This window comes from Pogoniulus pusillus, chromosome 13 (genome assembly GCF_015220805.1).
Source record: "Pogoniulus pusillus isolate bPogPus1 chromosome 13, bPogPus1.pri, whole genome shotgun sequence".
NCBI classification, from domain to species: domain Eukaryota; kingdom Metazoa; phylum Chordata; class Aves; order Piciformes; family Lybiidae; genus Pogoniulus; species Pogoniulus pusillus.
In genome coordinates, this window is record NC_087276.1 from 31,959,870 (window position 1) to 31,982,660 (window position 22,791).

General features: G+C 46.0%; 1 long non-coding RNA gene across 7 annotated transcripts in view; it reads right to left on the reverse strand.

The window, feature by feature from the left end:
* LOC135180972 (uncharacterized) overlaps window positions 1-22,191 on the reverse strand; it is a 227,069-nt gene extending 204,878 nt beyond the window's left edge. For all 7 annotated transcript variants that reach the window (XR_010304626.1, XR_010304628.1, XR_010304630.1 and 4 more), the window contains exon 1: window positions 22,117-22,191. This is a non-coding gene — a long non-coding RNA (uncharacterized LOC135180972). The remainder of the gene's footprint in view (window positions 1-22,116) is intronic.
* Window positions 22,192-22,791: the final 600 nt, after the last annotated feature.

A 22,791-nucleotide genomic window follows, 5' to 3' on the forward strand; every position in this document is an offset into this window, starting at 1 on the left:
TTTGCTTCATGATATTTTCTGGTTTTTATCATTGACCAGGGCTGATTCTTTTTAATCCTTCTCCAGTCTCTTTTTTCACTCCTAAAACATTGCCTTGTGATGTCTGAGGAGATGTTTGACATTTACATGTTGTGGGAAGGAATGCAGATTGCATCTTTGTGCTCCTAAAGCATTTCCCTCGTGCTCCCACAACACATTTTTGTAGGCAATAGTTGCATCCCCATCAGTACCCTTCAATTCACTAAAGTTTTTGTGCCACTCCTCTGTGCATGCTGTATTCTCATGAATATTTCAAACTCAACTGCATTATGATCACTCAGCCTTCTAGAAGCTCACCAGTATTCTATCTTATTTATCATACAGGTCCTGCTTCATTTCCTGCACTTATGCCCAAAATATTCTGATTTTTCTTCTTTGCTATGTATAAATTATGAGAGGAAACAATCTTACACTTTACCACTTGCTCAGCTTTTTGGTGACTTTGTTTCCTCTGGCATGAAACTATTTTTATCCCTGCCGAGTTTGAAGCAGTTGAAGTCCTCTGTGGTCAGTGCTCCATCCTTTTAATGACTAAACAGCTGCATAAGTATTTGTAGGGTCTCCTGCATACCCTTTCGTGAATAGCATGCCCTTAACCATTCCCAGACTGTATTCTGACTCCACTCTCTCAGGGGGGGTGTTACCAATTTAACTAATCCAAGTATTTTACAGCTCCTTATCTGTCCATCTGTCTTCCCATGTACCTGCCTGAGCTGAGTTCATCTGTAAAACATGCCTTGCCTTGGAATGTCCTTAGACTCCCAGTTTGTGTAGGATTTGACCTCTAGCAACCACCAAACAAGGGTGAAGATTCAAAGCACTCTTTCTTTTATCAAAGTAATTCCAGATCCCACTCTGAATGCACTAAAGGTTTTCCAACACCAAGTGCAGCAGCTCTCACAGCAGGCTGGAGGAGCTGCTGCTTGATAGCGATTGTGGCCCACAGGCTGGCTTGTGGATCATGGCTGTTTGCCTGAGCCCACAAAACCAGCCTTGAAACAGTCACAGAAGGACCTAGCAGGCGTCAAGGTTACTGCCTCTTGGATTTTCTCTTCTTCCGCAGTTTCTGGAACACAGATTCAGATCCAGGCTGGGATTCTTGCCATGTCTAGCGCCTGACTGGTGAAGCAGAACCCCAGTGGCTTCATACACACATTTGGACTCCAGCACTCTGAAAAGCAGCCCAACACAAATGAAAAGCCTGCAGTCACCTGTAGCCCAGGGTCACTGCACCACAACACAGAAAGTGAAACTGGCAGTGGTGCAGCAGAGACAGTACAAAGATCATGCTCCTTTAATGTCATTTTAAATTAGTGCCTGCACAAAAAATGAGACGGGTTATGTGTAAAGTTTCACTGAAATTAACAGCAGTTAATTTCTTCATAGGAAAGCAGATAACATTAGAAAAAAAGGCAGGTAGACTGCAAAAAAGCATTTGTTGGATTGGACCCAGCTGGAGCTAGGCTTTGCTTTAGCATATAGCACTCATCTACCACAAGCAACTCAGATAAACAGTTACCTTACTCATCTATTCCAGTTCAGATGTTTTTTCTGTGGATTTGGTCTACAGGCTTCACGGAGAAAAAAAAAGTTATTGATCCTTTTAATTGGTAAAAACCTCTCCAAGTGACAAAACTGTCCACCCACTTTTCCTAATTAAGAAAAATCCAATCACCGCGGATTGTGAGTCTGTAAATATCAACCATCGGTCTTCATGCAGTGATACAAACAGCAGATCTGTTCCCCAACCATCTGCACCGCAAAGCATTCATTAGGAGTGACTTGTCAACTTGATCCTAGTTTGTAGGACAGCAGCTTGCCAGAAGGTACAAGCATTTGCAAGTGTCCACAAACCAAGGCAGAATTCCCTACTTCATTGCATAAGTGACTGCAGACACAGAGGGTTTGCAGGGTCTGGAGCAGAGAGTTCTGCTCTTAAGTTCAGGGAAACAGCCTGAACCCAAAAGAAGCTGTAGTGGAAAAGCTCAGGGAGAGGTGGAAATGCAGAACAGTGCTGCAGAACGCCGTTGAGCCAGTGGCAGCTGCTGGAGGGGGGGCAGAGCAGACGAGTGCTGCACCTGCCGCTAGAGATGGCATCATAACCACCTTCTTCCAGAGGCTGGCAGCACCACAGGCAGGGCCTCTCAGCACTCAGCTTTGGCCACTAAAACCTAAAGGCATCTCCTTGATGCCAAATGCAAGCACATGTGCTTTGGTGTTCACCTGACAGGCCAACCAGCTCCAAATATCAGATGTGCTGTATGTGCTAGGGAACTCACCAAGGGCTGAGACAGTGCAACTGAAAACAGAAAACCACCAAGAGGAGAGAGAGAAAAATGCTTCAAGCACCAGAATGTAGTTTCTGGATTTACACAGTGGAGAAGAAGTTGCTCCCCAATGCACTAGAGTCCCTCGTCTGCATAACTCTGTGCACGCCACCAATCCAGCTGGGGCGAGTGGTGCAGCCAGTAGATACCTCTGGCTTGCAGTATGGGCAGTGGGTGCCGTGCTTCTGTAACGGGAATTTGCTTCACTCTTTTGCAGCTTGTAACAGGGGAACACAACTCATTTCCTTTGAGTGCTGCAAGTCTGTTTCATTGCACGGCTGGACTTATTAACTGACCAAAAGAAGTACTTGTTAAGAAACAACTTGTCCCACAAGCTCAGGATGCAGTTCTGCTACACCTCTGCCAGTCCTCAGCAGGACAGGACCAGTCCACAGACACAAAGAGGAGTCTGGGCAGGATATAAACAACTCATCAGGCTCTCTGTGCCCCATCCTCTGCATCATTCGCTCTCCTTTTGGTACATATAATAATTAATCAGCATTGCCTACCTGTGTGCTGCCTTTCAAGGCTGATCTCAGGAGAGTGTGACTGGAGGTCAGCTAGACAGAGGACTCTGAATTGATGGCTGCACCAAGCAGCCAGCATCATAATTTATTTCCTTTGCTGGCAGGCACTAACTATTCCTTCTGCTGAAGAAAATAGTCAGTAATGGAAATCCTGCCACCACCTTAATTATAACATCTCCAGCTTGATGCCAGATTAATGAGTGGTGGTGGAATAACATTTTCGAAGTTTGACTAATGATGATGTATGTAGTGACTGAAGCGTGAAGGCACCTGCAGCCACAAACACTCCAGGTTTGGACCAGTTTGTCCTATTACATGACTAAAAGGAGAAGAACAAAACATTCCTTCAGAATTTGAAAAGCCTATTTAAGGCGTTTTATTTCCTTATGCTGATAAGGTATAGGAAACCACTGCCATTTAGAAGAGACTATTTTTGACCTGAAAAATGCTGAGTGTCACATCTTGCTGCGGAAACAAACAGAGGATTTAGGACAGCAGTGACCGTACATAATTGTTCTCTGCCTGAGTAAACAGTAAAACAAGAAGCAAGGTTTAGGCACTGCTTTATAATCCTGGTTTTCTTGTTTGTCTCAGCAGCACCAGCTTCTGCTGAGGAGCTCAGGCCCATGCAGCAGCAGAACACACATCCCTCTTCTCCAGGGGAAAGGCACACAAAGATGACATTGAAAAGCTTCTCCATGTCCAAAGGACAAGTCCAGCAAAACTAAGGAAGACTAACTGCTCCAAATCTAACCACAGGCACGAACCAGGAAAGGAAATAAACAAACCCTTTCAGCTCATCTTTATGCATCATAAACCAAATTAAATTAGGTTTTTGTTCACTGTGTTGTGCAAAAAAGTAATTTTGTCAGGAGTCACTGTGATAGAGTCAGGCTGCTTCTCAATCACTGCACAAGCAACTTCTCTCAGAGATTATTTTCCAAGGAGATTTAAAACACAAACATGTTTGTCTGAGGTTTGTGCCCTTCCTACCTAGGTGGTTTACTTTGAATGTGTGCTGGGCTGCTACAGCCACTGATACTGCTCATAGTGGTCTAGTTAATGCATTTTATTAAAAGGAAAGCTGCAGGAATTCTCCCACTGTAGTAACAAAAGGGAAAATGCACTTTTTTTAATCTTGCTAGTAGGTAGTCACAACTACCTCTTGCGAAACAAAACCAGCCACGAAGTAATAAACCCAAGTGCACACACAGGACTTGGGTACTAGCCCACGGGCTAATAAATGTAATGGACAGCAGATATCGAGGGACAATTACACAGCTTCAGAGTGTGAGGGGTGAGGAGAGTCTGACAGCGCTTGGGAAACGTTCAGCCGCAAGTTGTGCCTCCTGAAGAACCTATTCTCCCCTGTTCACAAGGAACATGCAAATTGATGCCTCTTCTCCAGAGAACAGCATTTACAGAAGTTTGCTCTGCTGGTTTTGTAGATACATTGCATGTTTACAGGTACACACCCTGCCCTGACCAGCTTTAACTGCTGCTTTAGCCGTGGCGAGAGGTTTTAAATAGCTGCCTTGTGCAACAGAAATGCAACAGTAGATGCAGAAACACAGGACCAGTTTTCAAGATGCTAGCTCTACTGGAAGAAATGAGTTGGCATATAAAGAGATATAGATATGCATATGGCCTCTGTGTGTGTGTATATATACACACACACATATGTATAGTAGACAAGTAAGACTGATAAATCTCTATTTTAAGCCACTGAATTTTGACAGCAGAAAAGAAACATGCCAGATGCTTTAGAGATCACTGGGAAGATGCATTTGCAAGAGAAGCTTTCAGTAGACACTTCTGTCTATGAGAATTTGCTACAGAAGAGACACAAGGGGGAAGTTAAAAAGTACCCGATTATAAAAACCACAACAAAAAAGCCAGCCCCACAGCCTTGACAGTTTGACTGTTCACCTAAGGCTGAGAGCTGCAAAGCCCAGACAGTAACCACTCAGTATCTCAGAGAAATGAGGTACACATTCCCTGATTCCTTCCTCCTGCACAATGGAAGTGAGAGCTAAAGCATCTCTTCAACAGCTGATGCTAGTGACTTCTTTGTGTAACATCTAGCCCAAGTGAAATCGAGTGTCAGAGGCTTTGACCTTCAGCAGTGACTCCTCTCTAATTAAGAAAGCATGATCCTGGGCAGTGGAAATATTGGTTGTTTACAAGAAAGAGGCCATGTTGGCTGTTTCTTGAGAGAGCCTATTTCTGCACTTCTATACCTGGCAGAATAAGCTGAAGAGCATTTCTAAGACAACTGGAATTTAGGGTTAACAGCAGAGATAGACAAGAGTTAAAGACAGGATTGAAACGATTTCTTGTGTCCCATACAAACCCAAGAGTGACACATTCATCTATTCCCAGAGGTGCTTGTCTGCTCTCAGGCTGAACCAACAACCCTACAGCCTGTGTGTGCTCCATAAGTGTATTACTGTTAAGAACACAGGACAGGACTAAGACAACACAGAATTGCCATCGGTTAATCACACATTTGCTCTGCACAGCCCCACTGCACATCTTCTGCTGACTTGCAGGAGTGGATTTGAGTTATGAAACTTTGAGGTTCTAACTAAAATATTCTATAGCTGTTGCTTTAAAAATGTCTTCTGATAACATTAGTTGGCTTTCTTCCAATCATGAAACTTGATCCCTTAATTGATTTTGGCCCTACAACTGGCATGAATTTCCAAAAGACTTCTTTCTCTAACAGCCTGCCTTCACTTTACACAATGCCCCTGCCTTTGGCTGCTTTGGCCTCAAACAAGAGCAAAGAGCACATGGATGATGTCTAGAGGTTAACAGCAAGATGCCCAGCAGAAAGCTGTTGTTCTCAAGATCTTTCTTAAAAGGCTCTGGAATTGCATTCCAGAACTGGCCCATTTGCACCAGCAGCACTTTGCTATGGTATCAATAACCTTGGAAGAAGCTCTGCATACTGCTTCTCTTTTTATATTTGCTGCCATTCGTAGGCCAACTGCAGAAAGTGCAGCAGTGGCAAGCTGAAGAGACATGGTAGGCGAATTGTGAGCAAAGGAGCTGCAGCATTCCCAAAAGCCTGGTTCCAGGAAACAAGCCCTGAAGCCCCACATCTACACTAGCACACAAAGCCCTGCTTTACTTTGTACAAGAGTCATCACCCAGTGGGGCAGGCAGCAAACATGCAAGATTTGCAGCTATGGGCAACAGGCTCACTTTAAAACTAATGGGAAAGCTCTGGCGCTGTTGGAAAGCTTTTGTGTGCTTCCCCTTAACATCAGAGGGTGGTGCAAACCGTTATACTTCCATGTGTTCAGTCGGTGCTGGAATTCACCCGATTGTGGGGGTGCCGTATAGACGCTTCTAAACACAGTGATAGCTACAGGAGATCTTCAAAGACTACAAAGAACTATTTCAGCAGTAACATTTAAATTAGTAAGAGCTGAAAATAACTAAATACCCATGCCAAGGCTGAGAGCTCCTCCTCCTGATCTCTCTTCTCTTCCCTTCCTTCTCCCTAGGAGCGCCACTGCATCCCATTGCAGCAAAGCTATTGCTTACACCAACAGGCTGCAATCAGTACAGCAAGGCACAAACAATCCATCTTCGGGAACGTTTCAGCTTTGAATTGCCATCAGCATCTTGCTCTGCACATTAACAGGAAATCGTGGTAGTAATTATCTTTCTCCAAGGGCCTGAAATGCAAAGCAAACACTACCAAATGTCATCTTCACACAGGGCTGCTACTCTGCCTACTCTGTCTTCCCGCAGTGAGATTTCTGCATTTTCTCAGGGTGGAAAGGTGATGTGTGATGTGCTGAAACAGGTTTTCTAGAGCCCTTTGTCTCTCTCTCTACTTTTCCCCAGCTTGTCAATAAGCACCAGCAGACTTACCTTGACATCAACATTGTCTGCTCAAGCAGAAACAGCCTTGGCTTCAATTGCTGCGTGAACCTGTCAGCTTCTCTCCCCCTGCTCACCTGGGCCATTGGTAGAGCTCTTTACAATAAGCCAGCATTACATGACAGGGCGCTCAGCTTTTGTGACACATGTTGTATCCTGATGTACTCCAGGCCCTGTTAAGCCACCTGCTGTTTGGTAGGGGTCATTTTGTTCTGACTTGTTTTTAACAAGACTCTCACCTCGCCTTTGCTATGAATGAAGGCAGGAAGAGGGGAGAAGCACTCCAGCTAACAAAACTGGGAGCAGAGGAGCTGCTTTTAAAGCCTGCACTAACTGGTTTTAATGATTCTAACAGTCTGAAGTTCACCTTTTGCACAGATAACTACTTCACATGCCAGAGGAGCATCAGGTATTACTCAAAGCAGATGACTTCAGTATCTCAAAGTGAGTTGCACACTAGTTCAGGCATGACTGCTGGCCCACTGGCAGGGCAGCTCTTTTTCCCTTCACTGCTAGATGGAGATGCTCATAGCTTCCCCTGATTTTGCACAGGGCAGTCGCCGTGGTTCCCATATGGATTATGGGAAGAAGAAAGACTAAGCCATAAGCCCATTATGATTTACAACACTTTCTCTGTCGTGTTGGAGCGTGGGCCAGCTCCCAGACTCACTGCCTATAGACGTCTGTCTGCTTAATGTTTTCCGAAGTGCAGTGTTTGCACTGCTTTACCACCCACAGGCACACAGCACATACTGCTGTTTGGTTTGACACAAAATCATGGTCTCCTATGACTGAGGAAATCCAAGCCAAAAAGCATTTACACTAGAAGAGAGAAAAGCAGAGGGAAAGAAGCCATTCTACCATTATGAATTTGCAGGTGCATTTTACTCTGACATTTTCTGCCTGTTTTAATTGCAGGTCAAATGGAAGGAAACTGTGGACAAGGAAATGCAGGTGGAAGCAGTGAAAATGTTTTTTTTGGGTGGTTGTTTTCTTTTTCAGGTCAGACTGTGGGTAAAACACTCTCTACCTGTCTGTGCCCTCCAGACAGGCAGCCTGGAACAGTCTCATGTGCACAGAGGATGACTGGTTGGGCTGTTTGCCCTCTCACTTTTGTCACTGCAACTTCAGAAACTCATCTTTCCAGACTTCCCTCACCCAGACTTCATCAGGTCACAGCCATAATGTTGAATTAAAAGCTGTGTGACAGATCCAGTTTCAGTCCTGCATGGAAAATCAGAAACTCTCTTTGAAATGCAGGGGTGATGCAAGGCAGTAACATCAGCACCTTCCAGCAAGCAGCCTATGCATGCCCCTCAGCCATGCAGGCTTCTCTCTTTCTGGCCTTTCCAGGCATAAATTACTTTAAAAAGCATAGTCTGAGCTGTGGTGAAAATCACTAACCTGGGAGCAAAGTGTTCAGCTAATATTAAAGCCAGTGCAAATAGTTTGAGTTTTAGCTAAACTAAATAGTCACTTCCCTTTCAAATCTACATTTAAATATGTAAACATTGCAGCACTCAAAGATTTATCTGATAGGAAATGAGAGTATCAGCAACCTCCTTCTAGAGGGGCAGATGTCACAAGTTGTTCTTATCATTCTTCACAGCTGTTAGATGTTCCCCTGCCAGTACACTGAAAAGTGACTTTCTATCTTGGTTCTAAAAATCCACGTTCTCACGCCCAAAACGCAGGCAGCTGATACAGGCTACGAACAGGTTTCATGAGCTGCACAAACAGCCAGAACTAAGAAGGAAAGGAGCTGGGTAAGACATCAAGAGAGAAACATGGGCAGGAAATGCTGCTACAAATCTGGGAGAAATAAGAATGCGCATTTCTTAAGGGGAAGGTTGAGAATGAAACATGGATGGCTCTTGTAGCATGAATCAGATTGTCTCCTCTGCAGCTAGAATCAAAGTAGCCTGGAGCAGACTGTCCAGTCTGGTCTTCCACAGGTGTCTGGCATAGGCAGGGGCAGAAATGAGACTAAAGCAGATTGGGGAAAGACCTCTTACAAAGTGGCACCATCCCTCCCTCTGGCTGTCGAGGAGCCTGCTGATGCCAAGCTGACAAAGAAAAGCAATGGCATTAAAGGTAAGAGAAAAAGTGCATAGCTGCTTTCCTGTAGCCACGGAGACCAGGCTCTTGCCTGCAGCACACAGGCACAGCGCTGCTTGGTGTCCTGCAGTCACCACCGCTGCAGTCTGTTCAGAGCCCTAGGGCGCAGAGGCATGTGAAGCATAGACACAACCGTTGCCACCCTGCTCGGCATCTTTTCCTAAGCCTCTCCTCTTGCAACATCAGGAAATTAGAGATGAGGAAGAGAAGGGGGAAAGAACACTGGAAGGGACTCTGCAAGATACGGGTTAAGTGTTTAGTATCTATAGCTATGCACAGTGTAAACCTGACCGTAGCATCATCTCAGCAGGTGATTGTAGGCAGAGCAGCTGCACACAGAGTTTAGCAAGCTAAATCACCAGCACAATGTGTCCTAGGCACAAGGATGTGGATGCCTAAGCCCTGGGTGAGAAGTTAATTTTCAGTTTGTTTGTCAGAAAGCAGTCATCTATTCCCATCGTGGACCAGAGCACAATCACTGCCTTTCCTTGCCTGGCCAGCCAGGGTCTGGTTGGAAGTCAGACAGGGAAAGCAGCAAAGAGAAACGACAGAGAGCTCTTCCTTGCTTCTCATTAACACAGCTAAGAACTTCTTTATTCTGGACAATCATTAGAAACTTGTTCCCAGTTGAAGAAATAAAAGGGGAAAGGTTTGTAGACTCTGACAAGTTCCACAGGGCCTCCTGCTTCACAGAGTTTACCCACAGGAGTCAACTCCCCTCCTGCTTCTGTTCATTAACACCACTGCTGGCATTTGGAAAAAATCAGAAGTCTTCTCTTTCAAATCTCTGATCTCATTTATCTTCAGACTCAGGTTCTAACACAGAATTTATCACATTAGAAACCTTATTTCCCTGGCAACAGACTGATATAGCTACCACTACCAAGCAAGAGACAATAAACTGTGTCTGGAAAGCAGAGCCGTGTGTAGAGAGCGTTGCCTCGCCTAAGGAGGCACAACGACACAATGGCTCCAGCTCTAAAAGATGTTCTCAAAACACCTTTCCTCGCTCTGCCTAGAGAGCAGCAGGACTGCAGCCCCAACCATTTTTCTCAGGGAATCCTCTGGCTAGTCTTCAAGGGTAGTCCTTTGCCACAACTGCAGGGCTTGGGAATGAGCTTGTGTAGAACACCTCCTGGAAACTGAAAGTTTGCCATTTTGCTTTTCCCAGGCTCAGATGTTGGAGAAGAACAAGCAGGGGTGGGAGGTGTTCGGGAGCAGAGCTGGGTGCCCAGCACCCCAAAGGGTTCAAAGGCAGCCCTGGGACAAGCCTCCCAGAAGCAGTCAATCCAAATGTCTAAACAGAGGAGGACCAAGACTGCAGGAGTTTCTTCTCTGGAGAGTCACGAAAATAATTCAGTTGTAACTGGAGAAAGTGGGACCCATGGAACATTTTCCTTCCCACCAGGCAGATGAATCTATGATTTGTATTCTCTGGTTTTAAATGAGATTCTCACCCATCTTCAGTGGATTTGATTGATGCTGCACACGAGGCCACTCAGTAAAATGATACAGCGTAGATCAGAGCATGAAACATAATTTTCCCTGAAATGCATGTAGCTAAGGGTAAGTTATGACTCTTTGTTTCACAGTTTATGGAACACAATTTCATTTAAAGCCTAAATCTGTCACTGCAGCATTGTTTATCACAGCACATTCAATACTCTCTCCCCCTAGAAGAACAGTGTCAAGTCAAAGGTAGAAAATCAAACCAGTCCAAAGCCATTATTTCAAATCTCTCTCCACAAAATGATCTCACGGAGAAAATCTCGTGATTTACATAAATACCATCCATGTATGATGCATCTAATGCAAGCAGAAAGCCAGTTCTCTGCAAGTTAAAGACCTAGGTGGCTAAAGGTGCTGTAAAATTTATGACAGGAGGACTGCTTGATGTATGCCTAAAGATGCAATGAACTGCCTCCACCTACCTGTATTTCATGACTTCATTTGATTCATGCGGGAGCTGGAAGATACTCCCAGCAACAATCATTTAAGATCTTCTTTCTTCATTACCTGTTTTTGACTCACTGGCACTTTGGGACTAGATTTTGCCTTAAAATAATTGCACTGCCACAATTACTCTCTGCAACATGATTAAAGCCAGTGCGGGCTTGGTTTGAGTTTGTCTTTACAGCGAGTTGGTTCAATGCAGCAGAGGTATGTTTTGGGAGGGGTCTGGGTGAGGGATGAAATGAGATCCCTGTTCAGTTGAACACAGAATCACAGAATTAACCAGGTTGGAAGAGACCTTTAGGATCATCGAGTAACCCCTCTAATTAACTAAACCATAGAATCATAGAATCAGCCAGGTTAGAAGAGACCTTCAAGATCATCCAGTCCAACCTATCACCCAGCCCTATCCAGTCAACTAGACCATGGCACTAAGTGCCTCATCCAGTCTTTCCTTGAAGACCCCCAGGGACGGTGCCTCCACCACCTCCCTGGGCAGCCCATTCCAATGCCAATCACTCTCTCTGTGAAGAACTTCTTCCTAACATCCAGCCTATACCTACCCTGGCACAACTTGAGACTGTATCCCCTTGTTCTATTGCTGGTTGCCTGGGAGAAGAGGCCACCCCCCACCTGGCTACAATGCCCCTTCAGGTAGTTGTAGACAGTAATAAGATCACCCCTGAGCCTCCTCTTCTCCAGGCTAAACAGGCCCAGCTGAATGAGGCACTTAGTACCATGGTACTAAGTGCCTCATCCAGCCTGCTTTTAAAGACTTCCAGGGATGGGGACTCCACCATCTCCCCAGGCAGCCCATTCCAATGAGCAATCACTCTTTCCATTAATAATTTCTTCCTAATATCCAGCCTGCACCTGCCCTGGCACAGCTTGAGGCTGTGTCCTCTTATTCTGTCATTGGGTGCTAGGGAGAAGAGACCAACCCTTGCCTGGCTACAACCTCCTTTCAGGTAGTTGTAGAGAGCAATGTGGTCTCCCCTGAGCCTTCTCTTCTCCAGGCTGAACAACCCCATGTGCTAGTTTGAAGCTAGCTACAACATTTTGGTGAGAACTAGATCACAGGCTGTGAAAGAGAAACAAGAATGATGTCTACTTTACTCATAGGCTTGCTGAGATGTATAAGAACAAAAATCCAATCATAGATAAGGGAGTCACTCTTCACCTGAGCTCTGAACTGCATTTCTCTCTAACCTCACCCTCCGTCTCTCTGATTAATCCACTTGCTTCCTAACCCCCGTGGCTGACCCTTCATTCTTCCTCTGGGCATAAGGCAACATCTGAGGTAAGGTAGAGGAGGGGGAGAAGGTGGAAGGGCAGCTGGAGTTAATTACCAACGACTGTCATGCCTGTCCCCAGCAGAGCCTTGGCCCAGGGCACACTTGGACATTACTGGCACTGTACTACCTGTGCAGTCCATGGCTGCCCTGCCTGCTTCCCACAGCCCCACAGGAACCCATGCTGAAACATCCGAGTTTGGACACAACCTCGTGGAAGGATGGCAGGAAAACAGCCACAGGGAATGCTGACATATTCCTTGACTTGACAGCCATATGGCAGGAGGAAGGGAGGGCAATATGACTTTTTTGTTTTAATCTGCTCTTTAATCAACTTTTCTGCTGTGGAAAGGTTACCAGCTGGGTTATCTAAAACCCACTGTGGGAAAAAAGCTTGAGTGACCACTTCCAAAACAGGACTTCTTGCTCCTACACAGCATAGTCAGACCTGTTCTGGGGAAAACCACCTCAGCTTTAGTCTTTGTACTTTTTACAGGTGGTTGTGGTTTGTAGGGTTCCTAAAAATATCTCTGGGGAAAAAAAAATACAAGCAAGCATCCATGACTTGGAAACAGAAACCTGCTCCACGAAACTGTGTCTTAAGACTTAGCACAAAAATTCCAAGAGATCTTTCTTTCTAATTCATCTGAGTGAACTATAGCAAAAATCCAGAACTTCTCTAATCTTATCAGTCAGAACTCATAAGGCAACCATTAGCTGCCAAGAAGTAAAGTGGACCACATTAGATGCTGTGTGGTGCAGAAGTTTCAACTCAACAATAGCAAGTGAGTTTGACGATAGCACTGACACTGCTGTGATCCTAGTCCACAAGTTGGGGATAGGGAAAAGGACCAGAAGTAGAATCTCCAGAGCAGAGATCCCTCAGCTACCTACAGAATCTGTACAGGAACAGAGTTGTGCTGGCCTCAGAAGGGAATCCAGCCACACTATCTAGTTGATTGGGTAGGGATGGACGATAGGTTGGACTGCATGATCTCGGAGGTCTCTTCCAACCTGGCTGATTCTGTAAGCCAAAGTTTGTGTGTCAGACAGGTAAAACACCTCTCAGCTGGGACACTGTCTTCAACCTAAGTAAGCTTCAGGAGGGGTCTAGATGAACAGAAGATCTCAGTCACTAGTCTGGATCATCTCCCTCTGCTTCAGCCCCGTGCTTTTCTCCTACATAAAATAAGCAGCTCCCTGGCTGAAACACGAGAAGACTAAATCACCCCAGCAGAAATACAAACATTGCTTTTGCAAGGCGTTTTCAGGAAACACAAAAAAAAACAAACAAGCAAACAAACAAATCCGTTCAGAGCCACTAAAACACTGCCATTAGGATATCAGCAAACAGACTGTGTCCCTGCAGGGCAGCCTGTGGGGACTCAGCAAGCTGAGATACTTAGGGAGGTGTGTCAGGAAATGAGGACATTTTTTATTTCTTTCTCTTTTCTCCAAATGTAGTTCCTCAATGGAAGCAAATTCAGCTCATTAGGAAGCACAAACCCCTGCCCAAAGCTATAAAAGAAGGGTTTGGTCCTGCTGCACGGGAGGAAACACACGGCAGTTGTACTGCCCTGTGAGAAATGCCTGCAGCAGGTTGTGTGCGACACACTGCTGTAACTGGCAGCAGCAGAGGGACTTTGGGTTAAACTTGTGCTTAATGTGGTTTGTCAGGTCCTATAGGCAGCTAAAGAAGTCATGAACGGCCATGGGTCATTCGGCTGCTTAGAGGGAGTTTTCCCCATCATAGTCACCAGCAATAGACAATTACACCTGAGGGAAAACAACACCAGGAGCCAGGTAGCACAGCTTCTCACCCTTCTGTCCTGTGCTTGTTGATGGAAATACTGAGTGCTCACTTACTGTGGGCAGAAAGTGGCAAGGCAGCCACACTCCAGACATGACTACGAAGTACTTTCGGTGTGCAGCCACATCGGTTCGACAGCTGAAGCGATGGACAACATTTGACACAGAGTTAAAGTTAGGTGCTTGCTTATGTGCAGCTTCTCACCTGCATGAGCATCCCTGCCAGAACTCCACTGGCAGGCAGGAAAGGTGGGATGCAGGAGCTGCCTAGGAACATAAAATCTCAACACCACTCAACAGCAGTAAGAAGTCAGAAGAACAATGCAGTCTTTATTCATCTCTAACGTATTCCATAAGCCTATGTCCAAACCACCTTGCACAAAAGCCATTTGTTGTTCATCTGGAGATTCCTCATATATTTGGTCCAAAATCTCTGCCCTGCCTCCCACATTACTCTATACGTATTGACCTCCTGGGCAAGCATCAGCCTAGGAAGCCTTTCACATCTGCCAGGCAGTGTCATGTTTTGAGAGATGTCTGAGCAAAATCAGTTATCTTTTTCTCTTCGAATGTCAGACTATGCTTGCCAGCACAAGCATCTGCACCACACCTGGCAATATATGGAAGCCACTCCTGGGAAATCCAATGATCTAATTGAAACAAGCAGGCTGTCTTGGAAAGCATTTATTATTCATTGTCTCCCCATTAATATTGTATGCCATGGAAGCGATCGCAGCGGAAAGGTCACTGTCAAACGGGGAAGAAATCTCTCTGTCAGTACAGGAAGGTCAACATCTAAGTCTAGGACAGAGGCAGCCAGTCAGTCACTGATACACCACGATGAAGGGTGGCAGAGCTAGAGACAGAGCCAGCAGTGGAGTTTCACTTTGAATTACTCAGTAATGTTTCTGTTTTTCTCCATGGAACCTGGCAATACTTGGCATATTTGGAAATTGCCCCCATCGGGCCATGGGAAATGTTCTACTGACAGCAGTGCACAAGACAAATTGGAGCTGGATTTACTTAACTGCCCACAATAGATCATCCTGGTACACTTTTCCCCTTAAGCAACAACACGGAGGAAAAAAAGCAAGCAGTGCTTAACTTCCAAGTGCATATCAGACAAACGTTTCTATTGCAAGCTATAGCTAGAGGCAAAAGGAAGAAAAGCAGGAGCTGCATGCACCGAGCAGCAGTGCTGCTTAGCCATGGTTTAGTGTGGAAACCTGCACCAACTTCTGAAGTGTCACTCTGGTGGCACGTTGGAGGTTTAAATCCACTTTGCAGCGGCTGCACATGTCACATATTCAGCTTGTCTCACACACACAAGGAATACATTAAACCTGCACACACCCACACACACCCCCCCGTGAGACAGACTTCTTTATGGCTTAATATGCTTATGGTGGCAGTAACATTTGTTTCAGGAGGAAGAGCAATACAACAAATTTCAGAAAGCAGAGTGTCAGGATAACTACGCTCTAAAACCAAAGTGCTTTGTGTTGTCCTTCCATGAATTCCAAACAACTGCTTGCAGTGGAGTCTCAGCAGCACCACTTCTTAACAGCCACTTGCTGCGGCCATCATAGACCCTGCTCTGCAGGACCTTCACGTCATCCAGCAGCTCTAGCTTGAGTTCAAGCTAGAAGTGGGCTTATCAACAAGTTATAGGTAACAATGCAGTTCTCCACACCTACAATGGCTAAAATTTATTTTTAAGACTGGGACATGTTCTTGAGAAGGGCTGGGGGGAGTAAAACAGAAGAACGTTTGCCTCCAGGGACACAAGCAAACACTGAGGTGATACTGACCATGGAAAAGTGCTTTTCCCCCATAGCCTTTACCAAGTTTTTCTCAGTGTCTCTAGCATTGCAGAAACAAGGAACAGAACAAGACCACAAGGTCAGACATTTTTTTCTTAAGACAAAAAAGCCAAACCCAACCCAACCAACCAATAAACCACAACCCTGTTATTTGTGCACTAGGAAAATTACAGCACTGTGTATTTCACAGCTCACACAGGGAGGTCATGCCCTGAATTTCCTGTACATCCGACATGTTAATTCACAAGTTCAGGAGATGAAGAAGAGAGAATCAAGAGCAATTTCTCCAAGTAAAACAGGAAATACAGGAAGAAGGGAAGGGGAAGCTTTAATCACACCAATAAGATTTCAGCTCTACCTCACTAAGAATATCCTGGGCAATTTCACCTCACAAAGTGTTTTGAGAGTGAATGAGAAGAAGCATTCTGTAACACTGCTGACATGGCAATGAGTCAGAGCAACACATGCATGGAGACTGAACGTTTGCTAGGGCCTAACTTGGGGGTAGGCCTTACAGAAACAGATGCTGTTGCTTCTTGTTCCTCTGAGTGTTCTTTCCTCCCAGAGCAGCTGGGACTTCAGAGTTATTTCTAGGGCACCTCTCTTGACACCACCCTGCTCTTTTCCCTCTTCCCTGAGCAGCAGCATCCCACTCCTGTGCTCCTCAGCAGCCTTGGGATGGCAAATCCAGGTTGTCCTACTCTGCTGTAAAGCCTCATGCTGGTTTTGTTGCAAAGAGAGGAGGAGGAGGATGGCAACTTCAGCAGTGCCATGGACTGACAGTCACCAGTAGAGAGGAGGAAGAGACCCTAGAGGCAGGGAGAGAACCAGCTTGCGAGGATCCAGCAGCAAATCAAAGCTCTGAGTCCAGGAGAGTGATCCAATTCTAGCATAGATTCCATAGATCATCTATAACCTTGTGCACTCCGCTATTGTGCCTGGCTCCAACAGCCAAGCTGGCATGCAGCACCTCCAGGCTCAATCAGGAACCAGAAACACTATCTGGCTGGAGACAGCCTACAGAGAAGAAAGGTGCAGCATGGTCACCTAGGGGACCACCACTTTCTTCCCCATGCAGCAGCAAGACTGCAGGGAGGTCCACAGGCTAAGCCTCCACATTCTTTCCAAAGCCTTCCGATTTACCACTTCTTCACATCGAGTATAGATTAGTTTCTTTAATTGGCCTATATGAATTCATAGCTGAAATGTTTGACTTCCCCAGAACTAATTGTCTGTCAAGAAGATATTCTGCAGCCAAGCAGATAGCTTAATTGGATATTTAATTGAACTGCAGGCTTTCTTTCTTCATATTTCAAGTCTCATTCCTAAATGTTTGCTAGATGATATATTCTGAACACATCTTCAGATTGTCTGCCTTCAGCTGTGTGTTCTGTTCCTTAAGAAGAAATGTTTCACTATTAGCTTCTAGCTCCCTGCCCCTTCCTGACATGGTTTTCCCAGCCACACAAAACAGCCAAGCCCCACGACATGCAAGTCCCTACGGGAAAGGAAACACAGACCAACTCTGCTGCCTGAAGCCAGTCAGCAGCTAGAGAATTGAGCGCAACCTGGAATATTTCATTGACTTGCAGAGGAGCAGTGTCCCTGGCACAAAGCAAGGCACATCTCCTGCATCACCTGCAGAGGTCTAGCAAGTGCAGGCTAACTTTGCCTGGCAGAAGAGGATGCAACCACAATCATTTGCTGCTTAGGATTCCAGACCCCCACTGACCCCCAGGGGTCAGTGCTAGGCCCAGTCCTGTTCAACATCTTTACTGATGATCTGGACGAGGGGATTGAGTCCAGCATCAGTGAGTTTACAGATGACACCAAGCTAGGAGCAGCTGTGGATCTGTTGGAAGGTCTGTTGGCAGGCTGGATAGGTGGGCAGAGGCCAATGGGATGAGACTGAACAAGGCCAAGTGCAAGGTTCTGCACTTTGGACACAACAACCCCAAGCAGCACTACAGGGTGGGGACAGAGTGGCTGGATTTGAAAGCAGTTTGCCTTAGGGACTTTTTTTTGTCTTTATTCCTTATTGCTACTAGTGATAGGATAACCTCCGGGGCTGTGTTACCATTTGCTTTTAAACAAGATCATATTTTCATACATTCATCTTCCTTTTTCTTCATTTCATGACAGAATTTGGCCTTGCTGAAAAAGTTAATTGTAGCACAATTTCTACATTGCTGCATCAAGACTTGGAACACAAATCAGTGCAAAGTGAAACAAATCCACTCTGCAGAGCAGAATACACAGGACTGAGCTCAGCTTACGGATGAAGGCAGCATTACTGCAGCTGTAAAGTGCTGCTGTGTGGTGCCTTGCAGAAAGCACCCACTGCACAGAGCATCAGCCTGAGCACCAGCACAGTCGAAATGGAAGCAGCAGTGGCCCCGGCAGGCGGCAGAGGCCCCGGCCGAGCCCCAGGGCCAGGTCCCCAAGTTTGGACTGAAATGAGTAAACGCAGGCCTGCTGAAATCAAGGCAGAGAGCACTCTGTGGGGTATATAGTGTCAGTCACCCGCTCTATCTGGAGAGCTGAGATGCTGCCTTTCAAACAGTTAATGAATAATTAATAGTGCACTTGATGAAGTGAAGTTCTTTATTTTCATGACTTCCATACTGTCAAAGCCTTTGCACCCACACTAAAAAAGGGGAGGGGAGGAGGGGAAGAAAACGGCAGTTTGGTAGAAAGCCTGATCCATTAATATTCAGGATCATTCCTTTTAAAGCAAATCAAACAGGCAGGATATGCCATTTTGCATATCAATGATATTAAAATACAACCACCATCAATTTTCAATTACAGCAGGTGAACCCAAGTCAGCTCTCAAGCACAAACAGGATAGGGGAACAGAAATGCTCTGAATTTTGGTGTAGGACTTTATAAAACTCAGAAACATTCTGTCTGCTCAATCATTCCTCATCCTCCCCCCAGCATAACGTGCAGTCTGTATTTCTTTTTCCTAGCCTGGAGAAGAGGAGGCTCAGGGGTGATCTTATTACTGTCTACAACTACCTGAAGGGAGGCTGTAGCCAGGTGGGGGGTGGCCTCTTCTCCCAGGCAACCAGCAATAGAACAAGGGGACACAGTCTCAAGATGTGCTGGGGTAGGTCTAGGCTGGATGTTAGGAGGAAGTTCTTCACAGAGAGAGTGATTGGCATTGGAATGGGCTGCCCAGGGAGGTGGTGGAGGCACTGTCCCTGGGGGTCTTCAAGAAAAGACTGGATGAGGCACTTAGTGCCATGGTCTAGTTGACTGGATAGGGCTGGGTGATAGGTTGGACTGGATGATCTTGCAGGTCTCTTCCAACCTGATTGATTCTATGAAATTTGCCTGTTGCTTTCTCAAAGGCTTTCTGTTCTTCCTTACAAGGCCTTCCACCTGCTATTAATCTTCCCCTGCATATTAATCTACTGAGAATTAATCAGAAATTTAGCTAAAGCCTCCTTTTATCCCTCCACAGTAAACAAAGGTAGCAAATCCGTTGCTCACTGCTAAGGTCACAAAAGTTTAAGTGAGGTCAAGAAGTTAGATGAATCCATAGGGCTCATCAGGGGTCACAGGAATGATGACATTGTCTGTAACCCCCACCTAGGGAGTCACCAAACCTTTCATTCCCAGAGAGAAGACTGCGGAATCAGACACTTTCTAGTGCCTCATATTCTCCCTACTCTCACTATCTGGCCCTTTCCGAAGGCAGAATTCTCGGTCTAGAGACACCTCCTACCTAAGGACAGATAAACTGAAGCACGCACCAGCCGACAGCTCCTGTCACTGCCCCTCTAGACAACGAGGTTTTGGTCCTGTGTTTGGTGTGAGAAGGCCAAGAGAAGGCACCATGCTGGAGCAAAGGGACACGGCCTGGCTCTGTTTCTCCTGCTTTCAGAAGCTGGGCGGGAGTAGCTCCCTTTGCTCCTCTCAGAATTGCTGAAGTCTGCAGTGCTCAATTCTAGGTGCATCAGAGGTAGCAGCTCCTAGGAAGTCAGCAGTGAGACCCCCTCAAGGAGGATACAGGTTTCCCAGAGAGACTGACCGTGGTAATGCCAAACTTTGAGTAAAATAATTTCTCCATACACTGCAAAGTGCATTTTCTTTAGCTCTGCAGTCAGGAATACACTGCCCTGAATGTAGCCATAAGAAATACCGCCCAGATTTTCTGTTCCTAGCACTAAGCCACTCAGGTTGAAGTATTGCTTTACAACGCCAGCTAGATCAGATCACGTTTCTTATTCCTTGTGCCTGCTGTGCAGGAGCCACACAAAAGCAGCCCAGGTTCCCTCCTGACCAGTTCTGTTGTCATGCATATAGGGTTGACAAAATACCTCACAGGGTTTTGTTTTCATTGATTCTCATTTGCCGACAAACAAAAAGCTCCAACTCTGTCTTTTCAAACTTTTACTACTATAGAGACAAGCTAAACCATCTGCATTTCCAAACAGCCTAAGGTTTGCCATCCTTGCGCTCACCTGGGTGTTAGTTGTTAGCCACGACTCAATGGACTCCGTAACTCAGCAAATCCAAGACCCTACTGCAAATGCCCAAGGTGACTACAGTCCTTGGGACGCTAGAAGTTGTGTCCCACTAGCTACAGTTAGCTGTATTCGATACCCTCTGCTCAGGTGCATTCAGTTAAAGATTGAATTAAAAGCTCCCTCGGGTCTATACTACGAAGCAGCATCAGAGTTGCACACAAGAAGCCCTGTTGGGCGCTTCTCTGCTGCACCGGCCACCTTCAGAGCTGTTAGTCACTTGCTGTCATGGACACTCGCACGGCACTATCATCAAATCAAAGGCTCTGAAAAGCGTTGACTGTAGTCGTTATGTTCCCACTCTTCAAGGTCACCTGGCTACCAGCAGGGTTACAAAAGCACAGCTTAGAGGCAAAGGAAAAACATCACAATCAGAAGCTGTGTTAACCACAGAAGTACCTACTCTGCTTCTGAGCTCAGTGTGCAGCTCCAATGCAAGCTGAAGCTAGCAGTGCTTGAGGTGGACTTGCACTAAAGAAGCTCTCCCATGCTTCATCCCAGCAAAGCAAACACGTTCACTAATTGCATTCTCGGTATGCAGGCATGGAGAGTCTGCTGAAACCTGCCGGGCACCTTCTGCCCTGCCGGCTGACCTGGAGGCAGTGAAGTGACGTTGCCCAGGAAAAGGCATAGCAACCTTCACAGCAGCTTTCTTTTAAGGTAAATTCTTTCTTTATCTGTGTTCCCCCACCCAAGAGATACATTTTGCGGTTTTCGAGGGTACTAAGCATTAAAGAGGCTGCTCTGTGAAGAGGTCAGAAACACTCCGATAGCTAAATAAATAAATGAGAAATAGGTGTGTAGCTGCTTGACTTCCCTTCTGCCTCAACTTCCCTACCAGTGAACTGGAGTTAACCTGCATTTGGAGAGGGAAAATTAATAAGAAAATACTTTTTTAACCACTACTAAAGCCTCTGGAAAATGTAAACCCCTAATTCATATTTTTCACACCTCTAGCACAGACATTAATTGCTACTTTACTAGTAAAGAATTCAGGGATTCGCATGTTACAGTGTAGGACTTCCCTATGGATAGCCACACCACTCACTCAGCTAGCCAGAAAGCAGCCACACCACTCAGCTAGCCAGAAAGCAGCACTGAGCCCAAACGACTTGGGTCTGACATGAAGCAGCCTTTGCTGTCTGCTTAGGCAACTCCTCCTTCCCTTCACTTTCACTTTTACGTTGCTATTAGCATTTGCCAAACACTAATCTGGAGATACGTCAAAATTCTTTCACTGGAGACAAACCTTTTCCTGGCAGTCACTGTCAGTATTTCTGCAGGACCCTGCTTTGCCACCACAGGTTATGCTGCATGACTCTTTCAGCCATGACCAGGCAGCAAGGCTGAAGCAAGTTGGGTGTTTACGAGTTGTGCCAGGGAACACAACATCCTCTGCACACATACTTCTTACTGTGTTTTCACAAGGCAGGAGTCAAGCAGCCTGCCTAGACTAGCAGACAGGGAGGCAGCTATTTTCCCAGCTCAGCTACTCTTAAATAATAAAAACCTTTGACCTTCAAAACAAACAAAAAACCCTACAGGGTAAGATGGAGACGTGCAGAGGCAACTTACCTAACTATAACAGAAGAAAAAAAAAAAGATGGCTTGGAAAATCCAAACAAATATTTCCTGGGATTTAAAAAAAAAAAATTAGAGCAAACCATTGGCATCATTGAGTCTGCAAACCACTTCAAGTGAAAAAGAAAGAATTATGAAGGACAAGCTGCAAAAAAAGCCCCCAAATTACAAAGCTGTTTAAGTCAAGAGCGTGTTGTTCTTGGTGGGTAGCTCACCTAGCACTGCCAGCCACAGGGCAGAGTTGCTGAGTTCCAGTCAGGGAAGCACTGAGGTCTGCTGTGTGTCTCTGAGAATCAAGGCAGGAGCCTGACCTGCTCAATTTAAGCATGGCAGACTTAAAGGCACAGGCAGCAGCACTCAAGGTTTACAATAAACACCTGCACAACTTGGTGTGTGAGAGGAAGCATACAATAACCCATAGCGCTCCTGTGCAGCAGTTGTACCGCAGTGACATTTCAAACTAGAGTGGTGAATGGCTTAGAGCAGCCCTGAGGAATAGGACCTGGGGGTCTGAGGTGATGAAAAGCTCAACATGAGCCTGCAGTGTGAGTGCAATTCAGACAGCAACCCTGTGCTGGGCTGCAGCAAGAGCAGTGTGGCCAGCAGGGCAAGAGAGGAGATTCTGCCCCTTGGCTCTGCTCTCCTCACACCCCACCTGCAGTCTTGGGGGCAGTTCTGGAGCCCCCAACGCAAGAAGGACATGGAAGTGTTGGAGCCAGTGCAGAGGAGGCCACCAAGGTGCTCAGAGGGCTGCAGCAGCTCTGCTCTGAGCACAGGCTGAGAGAGTTGGGGCTGTGCAGCCTGGAGAAGAGAAGGCTTTGAGGAGACCTTGCAGTGGCCTTCCAGTATCTGTAGGGGCCTACAAGAAGGGAGGGACTATTGACAAGGTC